The 13,145-nt window shown below is 30.7% G+C and overlaps 1 pseudogene; it reads left to right on the forward strand.

Annotated features, from left to right (window-relative positions):
• Window positions 1-6,810: 6,810 nt before the first annotated feature.
• LOC145285086 (5S ribosomal RNA) lies at window positions 6,811-6,926 on the forward strand (annotated as a pseudogene).
• The last annotated feature ends 6,219 nt before the right edge of the window (window positions 6,927-13,145 follow it).

Genomic DNA, 13,145 nt, shown 5'->3' on the forward strand with positions numbered 1-13,145 from the left:
TGAAGAGGCCTCCCTCCCCTAGGTTTAGTTTCAGAGTTTTAAATATATATAAATATATATAATTATATAAAAATATGTTTAGCATATAAATAAACACACAGATATGTTCATATGTTACATATATATATATATATATATATATATATATATATATATATATATATATATATATATATATATATATATACCACGAGACGTCTGCGCTAGTCAACCATGGGATTTACATCTACGAAGACATTGCCCCATTTCCTTTACAAGTTAGGAAAACCCGATTTGGTAAACAACAGAAAACTTGGTTGATGATGATTAAAACTAACCTGGAACACAACCTGCCTCCCCGTCTATAGAGTTCATCGTAGAAACAGTGAGTTGTTAGAGATTACTCAATTGATGCTTTCAGATTTTCAGACTTGGTCCGTGTTCGTGACGGAAGCAGTAGCCATGATGGAGGGAGCTAGTTCGTCCCACCTCAGGTGAATGTTGTTTTACGTACAAATGTAAATGTGATATGTATTTATCTTGTTATACCAGTTATTAAACTAGCCAATGTCGCTTTCGCAGGACTCTGACAATCTAGAGAAGAACATTTTTTTTAATCATCAACCACTTCTTTGTGGGAATGAAGTATGATTCGTTTGAATCCTTGTAAGTTCAATTCCTAAAGCACGGTATGATCATGTTGACACCAGTTCTCGTTAAATCATCGAAATTAAGCGACGGAAAAGCCTGTTCTGTACCAGATGCAATTACCATTTGGGAATACAAGAACTGTATGTGGGAAGACGGTGATACATTTCTGCAAATAAAATCTCCAAAATCTCACATCGTAAGCTTCCCTGACTGGGATATACATTCGAGTGAAAATTACTTTATTGATTATTTCATAGAAACGTTTGTATTCAAAATAGCCGATCCAAGGCGCACAGGTTGAGTATCAAATCAGAACAGATCGAGGTACATCTCCCAGGCATTACTTCATTTGTGGTGAGGTGAAATGTATTGCCGAATACCTATCATGACATGATAATACCGTCGTTCATGGCTATTTCTGTACCCTACTAATGTGCTCCCTATAGAAAACTATATTAAATTGACTTCTTGACTAAACTTGCTATTATAGGAAGCGATGAATAAGTTTCTATTATATTTTTGTATTGAAAACCATGGATAATAAAATATACGTGCTGCTTGAGTTGTACAGGGCCTTTTACTCTGGTCTTAGTTCTTTACATAACCTCTGGCTTTTACACACCTTCGTAACAGATGTATTATCTGAAATTATTCCACATTTTAATATATTTTAAGTAAATTCATAGTGAAACTAATCTAATGCATGAGTAGACATTCGATTTTAATTTATCAATAGTTTCCTTTCTGAAACCAAAATGAAGAATTGCTTCTAATCCTTGAACTTTTTTACATTGCAATGCCCCCGTTTTAAACACACGTTAAAATGTTCCGTAATTGATGTGTAGCCGTACGAGATGAACTGTTAATCGTCTTTGATTATAAAATTAATTATAATGTAAGCCAACTTGATTTGTGCTTTTCGTTAGTTCGATTTGTTTTTTTTTCTATCAATTAATTTCTCTACGGTATAAAAAAAAACAGATAAAGGCATAAGAACTCGAATGAAAATTATGTTATTCTTTTTTTTACATTTTGGTATTTTCTGTAAACTGTGACTTCGTTGTTGTTTTAGTTCAGTTTATATTTTATCGTTTATATTTCATCGTTTTTATTTTATTTCAGTTTATATTTTATCGTTTGCGTCAGATATTTTTATTGTTGTTTTCAATTTTCTAAACGATATTCTTCTGTATGGTTAGATCTCATCTTTAACATATTTTTGTTTTCAAATGGTATCAATCGTATAATTGCTAATTAGCAACGTACTTTCAACAAACTGCAATTGTTACATTAGTCGGCTTGTCAATCCCAGAATTCCTTATACTCAGAATTTTAAATAAAATTTCGTTTGATGTCGATGAATAGTATTTCTCATTCGTCATTGTTTGTCTTATTGGCATCAAATGAAACGTTCCGTTTCTATTTGCTCTCAATTTGGTTTTAAATAATCCTTTGGGGTGTGATTTATAATTATTTTATTACGTGGTTTCGAGTTGAGTCGAATTTTGTTGTAAGCGGTCTGTTGTTTGCCTCCTCACAAGCGATTCGTTTTTGCTCACGAATGGGAATTAACATTTCATTCATTCTAACCTCTATAACTGAACAAAAATTGGAACATTTGGCTATATGTAGCATCACAATATGTTAAACGTTTTATTTTGAAAGATTTTATTTCTTTTAAAGAGCAACAGTCCTCATCACAGATTTCTAGTACTTACTAATAGTTTATATAATAGCCTTTGTATTTTTACCGAACACGATTTAAGTATCATGGCCTGGAGTTCGACATTTTATAAATTTTTTAAACAACACAATATTATATATATATATTATTCCTAAATTGGAATTCATTTCTGAGATGAGCATTATATATTAATTTATTTTTATTTCAGACTATTATTCTCATCTTTGTTAGTTGTTGTTTTTTATCTTTTATTGCAGTTAGGAGATTCGAAGTTCCTATCCGTCGCGGTTATCACCTGACGAAGGCCAGAGGAATAGTTGGCCAAAACGTTGTGAATAAACAAAAAACAATAAAAGATCAAAAACAACAACTAACAAAGATGAGAATAATAGCATGAAATAAATATAAATTAACACGATATTAATTCATGTGTGCCTCAGGGGTCGACCCTTGGGCATTGATTATTTCTGATATTCATAAACGACCGCTCTCATGAAATTGTAACCGAGATAAGTATATTTGCTTGTAATACCACACTCTATACTAGAAATTTGGGCACAAACGAAATGGACACATACCAGGGGCAACATCTGAAAGCTTATAAAACTGATTTCCAATCCGTAGTGAAATGAAGACGTAAATAGGTAGTAACATTTTATAGTATTATATAAAGCTTCTTCCTTTAACGATTACAAGAAACCTTCTCAACCACCGAGTGCAATGGCTTACAAAACTCTACCTGAGTGGTCATCATTCAAATTGCTTGGCTCTACATTCACAGACAACATAAATTGGAACAAATACATAAATGCATTGTAAAGGTTGCTGCAAAGAAAAGATATGCCAACGCCAGCCAGTATTGTGTATCTCTACATTTTCCACACTATTGTTCCTAACGGAAATTGACGCTGAAGCTTACATGTCTTGTTGCTGTCATACATATATTTTCCTAAAATATTACACACACACACACACACACACATACACATACATCCATATATGAGAGGTGTACATGTGTATCATATAAAGTTATCTAGTCCGATTTTAAAAGTTGGATACAAATAGCATTTAAGCGGGCACATTAAAATTTGCTTCTGACAAGCCAATTTCTTTTTGCTATTATTGTGCCATAATTTTTTACAATATAACGTACTACACTAGAATTTATTTTTAAAATGCTTCATGTAATCTATAACACTGGTATTATTGAATATTTTAAAATATTTGCAGAAAATGTGGAAGAGGATAGGTAATTGAAAAATCGAATTGTATTTGTGTACATTATTTATTTATCTATCAATTTTACAAACTGAAATGAATTTATTTCATTCCAGTAATGTAAAGCTAGTATATATATATATATATATATATATATATATATATATATATATATATATATATATATATATATATATATATATATATATATATAAAGAATGGCTCACAGGAGATTCAGGGTTTACCCGATATAAGCAATGGCAAATTCCAATTAATATAAATACCAGTATTTATATATAGATATTTAAATCCAAACAAATAAAGAAACCTTAATACGCACAATAGAGAGTGGAGCTAATTATAAAAGAATATAAATTAAAACTGTAAGTTGAAATTTACAATTAAATTTATTTTTCGACTGAATACTTCAAAAATTGTTTTTTGTGTTTTTTTAAGTAATCAGTCGAACAATAAATGTAATTGTAAATTTCAACTTACAGTATATATATATATATATATTCTCGCTTATATATATATGCGTGTGTGTGTGTGTGTTTGTGTGTGTGTGTGTGTGTGCATTTTATTGTAGTCGTTCATACCTTTACTTGCCCGATTTCTGTTTTATCATCGTGTAACGCCTTTTTTCATTTTTTTTGACAGCATGTCTAACAAACTCCTTTGCTTGTTATAAACGCTGGTCTTTGATCATGCCCAACGTTAACACATTTAATGGGGATGGGTAGATGACCTGACTCTCTATCCTTTCCTTTCTTTTCCCTGTTCGTTTCCGTTTTTTTTTTTTTTTTTTTTTTTTTTTTGGCTTTGGTCCTGTCGTCTTTCCGTTTTGTCGTTGTTTTTTTTTGTTTCGTTTTTTTGTTGTTTTTGGGGTTGTTTTTTTTTTTTTTACTTATTCCTTGTTTTCTTGGACCCGTGCAGGTGTTGGCCTGTCCATGGACAACTTCCCCGACAACCTGTGTTTTGTCGTTCCGTCTTCTTTCCTTTTCATCTTTTACAAGGACCCGAAAGACGTCGCCGCTGTTTGTACCTGTGTACAACCGAAAACCTGACTGGACAGCGACACAAAAAGGAAATATCAAATTTGTTTGACTTGAATTAATGTTAATCTTACTACGTGTCGTCTTGTTTTCTCCCAAATGCCACATATCTATCTGTTCCTGTCCGGATCATCTGCTGTAGGAGTAAAAATTTTAAAAGATGACTTATAAACGGACTGCAGTTCGATCCTTAGCAACAACGCATCATAATATATGCTCTGTCAGAACCTCTCTCTCTCTCTCTCTCTCTCTCTATATATATATAGATATATATATATATATAACTACTTCATTTATTCACATAAAATTTATATACGAAAGTATAGATTTATGCGTAAACTTTAAGTATTTACTTCAAAAGTGCTCAATACGTAGGTGGAGCTAGTTAGTAATTTATAAAATATATATGGCGATTGAGCTACACTGAATATTCGGCGTTTCATTCACTCTATGATTCGTCAGGCTTATGCGCATAAGCCTGCGAATCCTAGAGTGGATGAAACGCCGAATACATATATATATATATATATATATATATATATATATATATATATATATATATATATATATGTGTGTGTGTGTGTGTGTGTGTGTGTGTGTGTGTGTGTGTGTGTGTGTGTGTGTGTGTGTGTACATATATATATATACTTGTAAGTAACATTACAGTGGCAGTTTTGTAAGTTCCGGCAAGTGGCAATTCTGTTGCACAAAAGTTAGCGAATAAAAACTTACTGGGAATATTTATTTCAAGTAGTTATGTATAACAATAACTCAGAAAAGACCGCTTTCATTCTATTTCATTCTATTTCATATCTTCTTCAATTTGATTTATATATATTTTTTTAATTAATATTTTCTTGTTAAGACTTTTTTTCTAATTTAATTTCATAAACCTTATCGATCCATACGTTATTTTATCTACATATTAATATCAGTGCGAACACCCGCAAAAGAGTTTCCATCATTTTTAGAACATTTTTTATCCACCCCTTCATGTTTGTTCTGTTAGTTGGATCTTAAATGGAGCATATGCTATTTTATCTTTAAAGCTAGCATTTTCTTGCAAATAACCGGATACATAAAATATTTAATTAAAATACTATAAAACTTCGCTATAATTGTACAGATAACTTTGGAAAAAAATAAGGGTTATAATAAACATGTTTTAAACACAAACTACAATAACAGACTTAATAATACACAAAGTAATAATAACTACAATAAAGAATGCAACTGTAGGGATAAAAATGAATGTCCGCTATACAAAGCGTATCAGTAAAAGTACAGTTTATTTAAGAAAAATGTTTCCAGAAACAATCTAATCTGGTAAAAATACGGCCACTGATTCAAAGGTTATATACAGAAACAGAATGGATATCTTTAATAATCTAAATAAAAGAAAAAATTGTTCATTTTTCAAACACATTTAATATTAAAATGAAGCGTCTTCACATGCATAACCTATCAGTTTTTTTTTGTTTAAATGAAAACATGGGAATTATTACGTTCCCTGATGAAGATTAATTACTAAATCAAAGAGATTAATTATGTATTAGCTGTAGAAACTTTTAACAGTTCCACCTGGATAAATGCAGTAATAACCCAGTAAATTATCTATAACTTCCACGGTGTAATATAAATATAATTAAAATTAAGATTGTTTAAATTATGAAATGAAAAATAGATTTTCCTTAGACTTACATAAAATTTATCAGTCCAGATGTATATGTATATATACAATTGAGCAAATGCGTTTGCACTATTGAAACCGTCACTCTATAATCTGCGTATGTAAAGATGAGATTATGTGAGATTATTGAGCAAGAAAGGTAGCTTAGTTTATCCTTAGTGTGTATTTTTGTAGGTGTATGAATTAGCAATGTGGCTCGTCGAATGTTTATGAGCAGTGATTGATGTAAGTTTTTTACAACCATTTTAGATGATAGTCAAAACTTTATAAAAACTTGTCTTGAAAAATGCATTGTCGTTTCTTTGCTAGCTAATGACATTTTGTCCATCTACTTCTAGGTATAATTTATATACATTTATATACATATATATAAACATTAAGAAAATTAGGTAAGTTTATATATATATATATATATATATATATATATATGACGTATAATATATATATATATATATGAATTAGGTAAGTTTATATATATATATATATATATATATATATATATATATATATATATATATATATATATATATATAATATACGGCATAATCACGTTCACACACCGGTTCCCGTCAGATCACCGAAGTTAAGAACGTTGAGCCTGGCTAATACCAGATGGGTGTCCATTTGGGAATTCTAGGCGCTGTATGTGCTCTCCGCTTATCTCGGCATTGTTTCCAGTCGTCTTGTACCTCAACTTGCCACTGGTATGCAACAATGTTGACTCAGGAGAGGCGTGGTTGAAGATTGCGCAACTCTTGCCACACAAATTTCACGTGCAGGCACCCTTACAGTGGGTATCCATAGTCTGTCAAGACTGAAGGAAGCCTTATATATATATATATATATATATATATATATATATATGATATAAAGCTGAACGTCTGTGTGTGTGTCTGTGTGTGTGTTTGTGTGTGTGTGTGTGTGTGTGTGTGTGTGTGTGTGTGTGTGTGTGTGTGTGGTCACGAATAGGCTCCTATATGGTTGACTATTTTTTTTAAAAACTGATTACATATAATGATAGAAGATGTATCGAGGATCAGGAATGGGTATGTATGATCTGGCAGAACGGTGGTTCATAAAAATTGTTGGGGCTGTGTTCGCGCCTGGTCTACAAAGTATGGAAATAAAAAATGAAAAAAACGTTTACAAGTGTTTTTGATATAGATGTACATAAGAATATGTATGTTTACAGTTAAATAGGGATGGTATAATAATTGTGGGGTCTGCGTTCGCGTCTGTACTCCATGAAAATATGGCACAAACTTTAACAAAGTCTTTTCATATCTATTTGCTTAAGTATACTTTGATAATTATGTTTCAGTATGAAGAAATATGGTACAATAAAATTATTGAGTGTTCGTTCGAGCCTGACCTCCATAGAATGTAAATATGTCACAAAGTTTAACAAGGTTTTTTAAAAGGGGTGAGAGTCCACAATAACACCTTAACTTTAATCTTAATTCACGTTAGCTTTTATTTATTTTTTTAGTTGAATCATATTGTGTCGAATAAATTCACCTCATAAATTCACGTTCTTATTAAAGTGAACGCCCAAAAAACAAAAGTCGGAACTTTAGACAATTCTCGACACAAAATTTGTATAACTCTGTTTTTTCCTTCTCCATTCGCACGTGGCACTCTTTTGACAATAGATAAATAGATAAATAATAAAAAATAAGAACTTTACTTGTTATCGTGTCAAAAGAAGGAAAAATCCTGCTCACGTGATTACGTAGCTTTTTAAAAACATTTACATAAACTTTTTATTTTTATTTATATATCTGTTTAAGTTTTTTTGTCAGTGTACTAGTACTTGAGTATCAAAACCTATTTCTTTTCAACCCCCTCCTACTTTCATCAATCACAGTCCATTTTCTGTAGGCTGTTTTTGAGCCCAGTCAACGACGGGTACTTCTGCTAGTATATATATATATATATATATATATATATATATATATATATATATATATATATATATATATATATAATGTCTACTGTTTAAGGAAGGTAGTGTTTGATCAACACTCCTAGGGAGCCATGATCTAATATAGTTTTTTTTAATCCCCTAAACAGTGTTGTATGGTAAACTACTGATGATCCCTGAAAGCTTGAGACTATTGTGAGTTCAAGAAAGTATGCTGATTCAGCAAAAGATTAAATTACTTACTGACAAAATAATTTTCTACCAAAGTACAAAACTGAAATTATTTTTTTAATATTTTCCGGGAGAAAAAAAAGCTTCCAAGACAATATATACACACACACGTCTATTATATATATATATATATATATATATATATATATATATATATATATATATATATATACATATATATATATATATATATATAAGTAATAGCATATGTTAACAGAGAATTAGTAAATTAATAAGTAAAAACAATATTTACAGTTACAAAAAAAATAAACAAATAAATAAAAAGGAAAAACGCATATAAAATACTATCGAAGGAAATTACTCCAATATCCGGCCATATAAACTGTCTCTCTATTATCAAACAATATGAATTGCACGTACACATGATATTAAAACTATAAATGAACAATATAAGTAAAACACGTAATAATTAACTAATAATAATAATAATAATAATAATAATAATAATAATAATAATTTATGATATGCTGTAATATTCTTTAACAATAACACTAAATACGAGCCATATTCCAGAAATAATTCAAATAGTAAACAAACCTGTACATTTCAACTCGCTACTTCCGGCATAAAAATGAACACCGAGACCGAGTAATTTCACATATCCGTTTTTTATATTAACAATAGACAATTTGGGAAGTTTACACTATATTACAATCCTGGTAAGACACATTATAAATATTTTATGATGGAAAATTATTAAAATATTTTCATTATTCCTTTAAATTTTAACTTTAAGGTGTTCTCCTATAATACTGTATTGACATAGCCTTTAAAGACAATTCCTTCATCTATATATATAAAAGCGAAAATGTATGCATGTATGTATGTATGTATGTATGTATGTATGTATATTATGTCAGGTCATGTCATATGCTACTGGTACCATGTAACCCAGTACTACCTGCCTCATGGTCGGGTCACCGGCGACTAAACTGGTTCCCCCCACCAGGCTTGTTCGGTGAGGAGGGCGGCTAGTCTCCCTGAAGGATTAAAAACAAGACCTTCCAAAGGGCGGATGAACTCTTTTCTGGGTCAACGGCCAACTAGCACCGTGTATATTTGTGTGTGTGTGTGTGTGTGTGTGTGTGTGTGTGTGTGTGTGTGTGTGTGTGTATTGGGGTAGAGAGGGCTCCCGTAAGCCGTGGTGAAGGCAACCTTTCTAAGAGAAGCAAATCTCTGATTTAAAAAACCATAAAGCGGAAGGCCAGTACCCGCATTAAGCTGGTCTGCAGTTTAATTTGTTGCTGGCTATCTTGCTCTTGCCTGTTGCTGGATCTCAACATTTTGAACAGAGAGAGAGAGACTTAGCTGTCGTACAAAGCTAAGACTCTGTAACATCATATTTGTATAGATACTCCCTCTATTTGGGTTCATGGATTTCATATGTCTGAGGGAGTGGCACTCGTCTGACAAGACGTTGCAATCATCATGTATGTATGTATGTACGCTTTTCCTCGATGTCCACAAAAGGCTTCTTTAAAGAAGCGCTTGCTCGGTTCAATACTTCTTAAATCTTTTTATATCATCTATAAATTGTAATATCTCAGAGTTATCCCCGGAGCTCGCCTGTCTATTTAATTTTATTGACTTTCAAACGTTAATTATTAGACATTTCCCGCATCGGCACGCGTTACATTCGGTTTTCGGTATAAAAAAAGCGAAACTCGACTCTGTAGTTTAGGTGGAAAAATAATCTCGAACCCTTTATCACATAAAAGGAACTAATTTCAATAATCACCGGTACGTGATTATGTCAATAATATATAAACAATAATATAGGTATTTCAGAAGTTGTTTTTGAAAACCTTTAAAAAAAGAAAAAAAGCTTCTATTTATATTGCTTTTAATTAAAATAAAAAAGGTTTTCATAGATTGCAATTATGAAACGTTCTATTCATATTTAAATGTCTTATATATTCCGTTTTTTTTAATTGTACACAATGAATACCTTTCTTTAATGATAAACAATACATAAATAGAAATAATAAATTATCAGGCTCACGTGATTCAATTTTGAATTAAAAATTAAAAAAAAAAATATTGTTTAAATTTAAGCTTAAAAAAGTCTGATAATTTATTTCAATTGAGGGTACCAAATTGGTAAAAGGGAAATTATTCATAACTCGCGTTTAGGTAAAAATGCACTTCTGTAAAAATAATTGAATTTATTCAATACGTATCGTAAAATTAAAACCAAAAAAAACATAAGAGTCAATATATATATATATATATATATATATATATATATATATATATATATATATATTCTTTGAAGTCGCCACTTATCAAGGCCCGAGGATAAAGGTTAATGAATGTATGATGGTAGTTTAGCAATCGCTAATATTGTAAATTGGGTACAATTTGATTATTTATGGGGGCGGTTCGACTATTACTTGTTTACATTGCATTTGAAGGCTACTGTGCTGTATTAAACTGGGAAGCAGGCTAGCGGGACAGTGTTCCACAGACAGTCAGTTCTGGAAAAGAAGCTTTGTTTATAGAATCTCCGTTTAGATTTAGGCATAGATAGAGTGTGGAAGGAATTATACATAGCTGTTGTAGCTAATTTTTGTGGAAATGGGGCATAGATTGGAGTTCAGTCGAGCACTTGCCATAAAAATAGTGATAGAGTATATTTATTTATTATTTATCATATCATATCATATATATATATATATAATATAAAGCTGAATGTGTGTGTGTGTGTGTGTGTGTGTGTGTGTGTGTGTGTGTTACAATTGTGGGGTCTATGTTCGCGCCTCGTCCACAAAGTATGGAAATAAAAAATTTAAAAATTAAAAAAACACGTTTACAAGTGTTTTTGATATAGATGTACATAATAATACTTTGATAAGTATGTTTTAACTTAAATAAAGATGGTATAATAAAATTGTGGGGTCTTCGTTCACGCCTGGCCTCCATAGAATGGAAATAGGCACAAACTTTAATAAAGATTTTTCATATCTATCTGCGAAAGTATACTTTGATAATTATGTTTAAGTTTGAAGAAATATGGTATAATAAAATTATGGAGTGTTCGTTCGCGCCTGACCTCCATAGAATGGAAATATGTCACAAAGTTTAACAAGGTTTCAGTGTGAACATTTATGGTATAATAAATTATGGGGTTTATCTATTTTATTTTTACTTTCATCATATTTTGCTTTGGTTTTGATACCCCCAAATTCGAAGCTATCTCTTTACAACCCTTCCTTTTTATAACCTATCATACTTTCATAAATCAGAGTCCATTTTCTGTAGGCTGTTTTTGAACCCAGTCAACGACGTGTACTTCTGCTAGTATATATATATATATAATTTAACTGTTAAAAGACCAGACAAGTGCTATTTTCTTGTTTAATAAATCTATGTATTTATTTAAAAATAAGTTACAATGTTCAATCCATAAAAGAGTTTTTATTTATCTGGAAAATCTAAATAATTTATTGTGTTAAAACATTGGATATTTGCCTGGTTATTTAACTGTTAAATTTTAAATTCCAATATTACAGTTCTTTTAAAAACAGTGGAGTTTTCTATTATTTTTACATATTAATGTATATATTTATATATATATGTGTGTGTGTGTGTATGTGTGTGTGTGTGTGTGTGAGAGACAGACAGACAGACAGACACACACACAGAAAAAAAGAAAATAAATACTCTTGTTAAAATATAAAAACAAATCGGCAAGAAATTGAGGAATTTGTAAATTACAGCTAATCAGACGAATTAAAAACAGAACTTAGTCCCAACATTAAAGACACTTTAAGGGTGTATTTTGCGTATATAGGAAAACGCGCTCAGAAAACAAAAGTTGATTCACTCAACTGAGTACAGTAGACGATAAGATAAGGTCTCGTACGTAGGTGGGTGTCTTTGCGTGTAAGAGATATCGAGAGTAGGAAGGACCTTGAAAGGGTGTGGAAATGACATCGTTGTTGGTCTACATAGATGTCCTTGTGTGGATGCGTTTATCTGCCTGCTTGACGAACTTACTTTGCTAAAAGCAACGTATACGCTTCTTCTGATATTTGTCTTTATGTAAAGCTCTCCATATCCCCTTCCCCACCTACTGCACCACCAATCACTATCTTTCATTTCACCCCAATATAAAACACATGCCTCTTTATGAAAGCGTTATTAACTCTAAATGATCTGCCGTAAAAATGAAACAAACAAAAAACGACCTCTTTCTTCTAGTTGATAACGATCTTGAAAAAAGCTTCCACCTTAAAAGCACCTTTTTCTCGTATTTCATTATTGGACTTTCTTTGATCATTTTGTTAGGCCCAACGCTAGATCTACAATTTGACTATCACCCCCCCCCCGGTCTATTCTTTGTTTTTTTTTATGTTGTTTTTTTTTTACGTCTACTACCTATTCTTCTCTTCTATTTCACGCTTATCTTCTTTTTCGTCCTTATTATTATTATTATTATTATTATTATTATTATTATTATTATTATTATTATTATTATTATTATTATTGTTATTGTTATTATTATTGTTATTATTAATGTTATTATTATTATTATTATTATTATTATTATTGTTATTATTAATGTTATTATTATTATTATTATTATTATTATTATTATTATTCTGTTTCTACTACTACTCTTTCTACTACTATTACTATATTGTCGGTACTTCTCTCTCGTTAACTTTTTTTTTTAATTTTACCTCCTCT

The sequence above is a fragment of the Euprymna scolopes genome, chromosome 1, assembly GCF_053919585.1.
Source record: "Euprymna scolopes isolate OS-2025 chromosome 1, ASM5391958v1, whole genome shotgun sequence".
NCBI lineage: Eukaryota > Metazoa > Mollusca > Cephalopoda > Sepiida > Sepiolidae > Euprymna > Euprymna scolopes.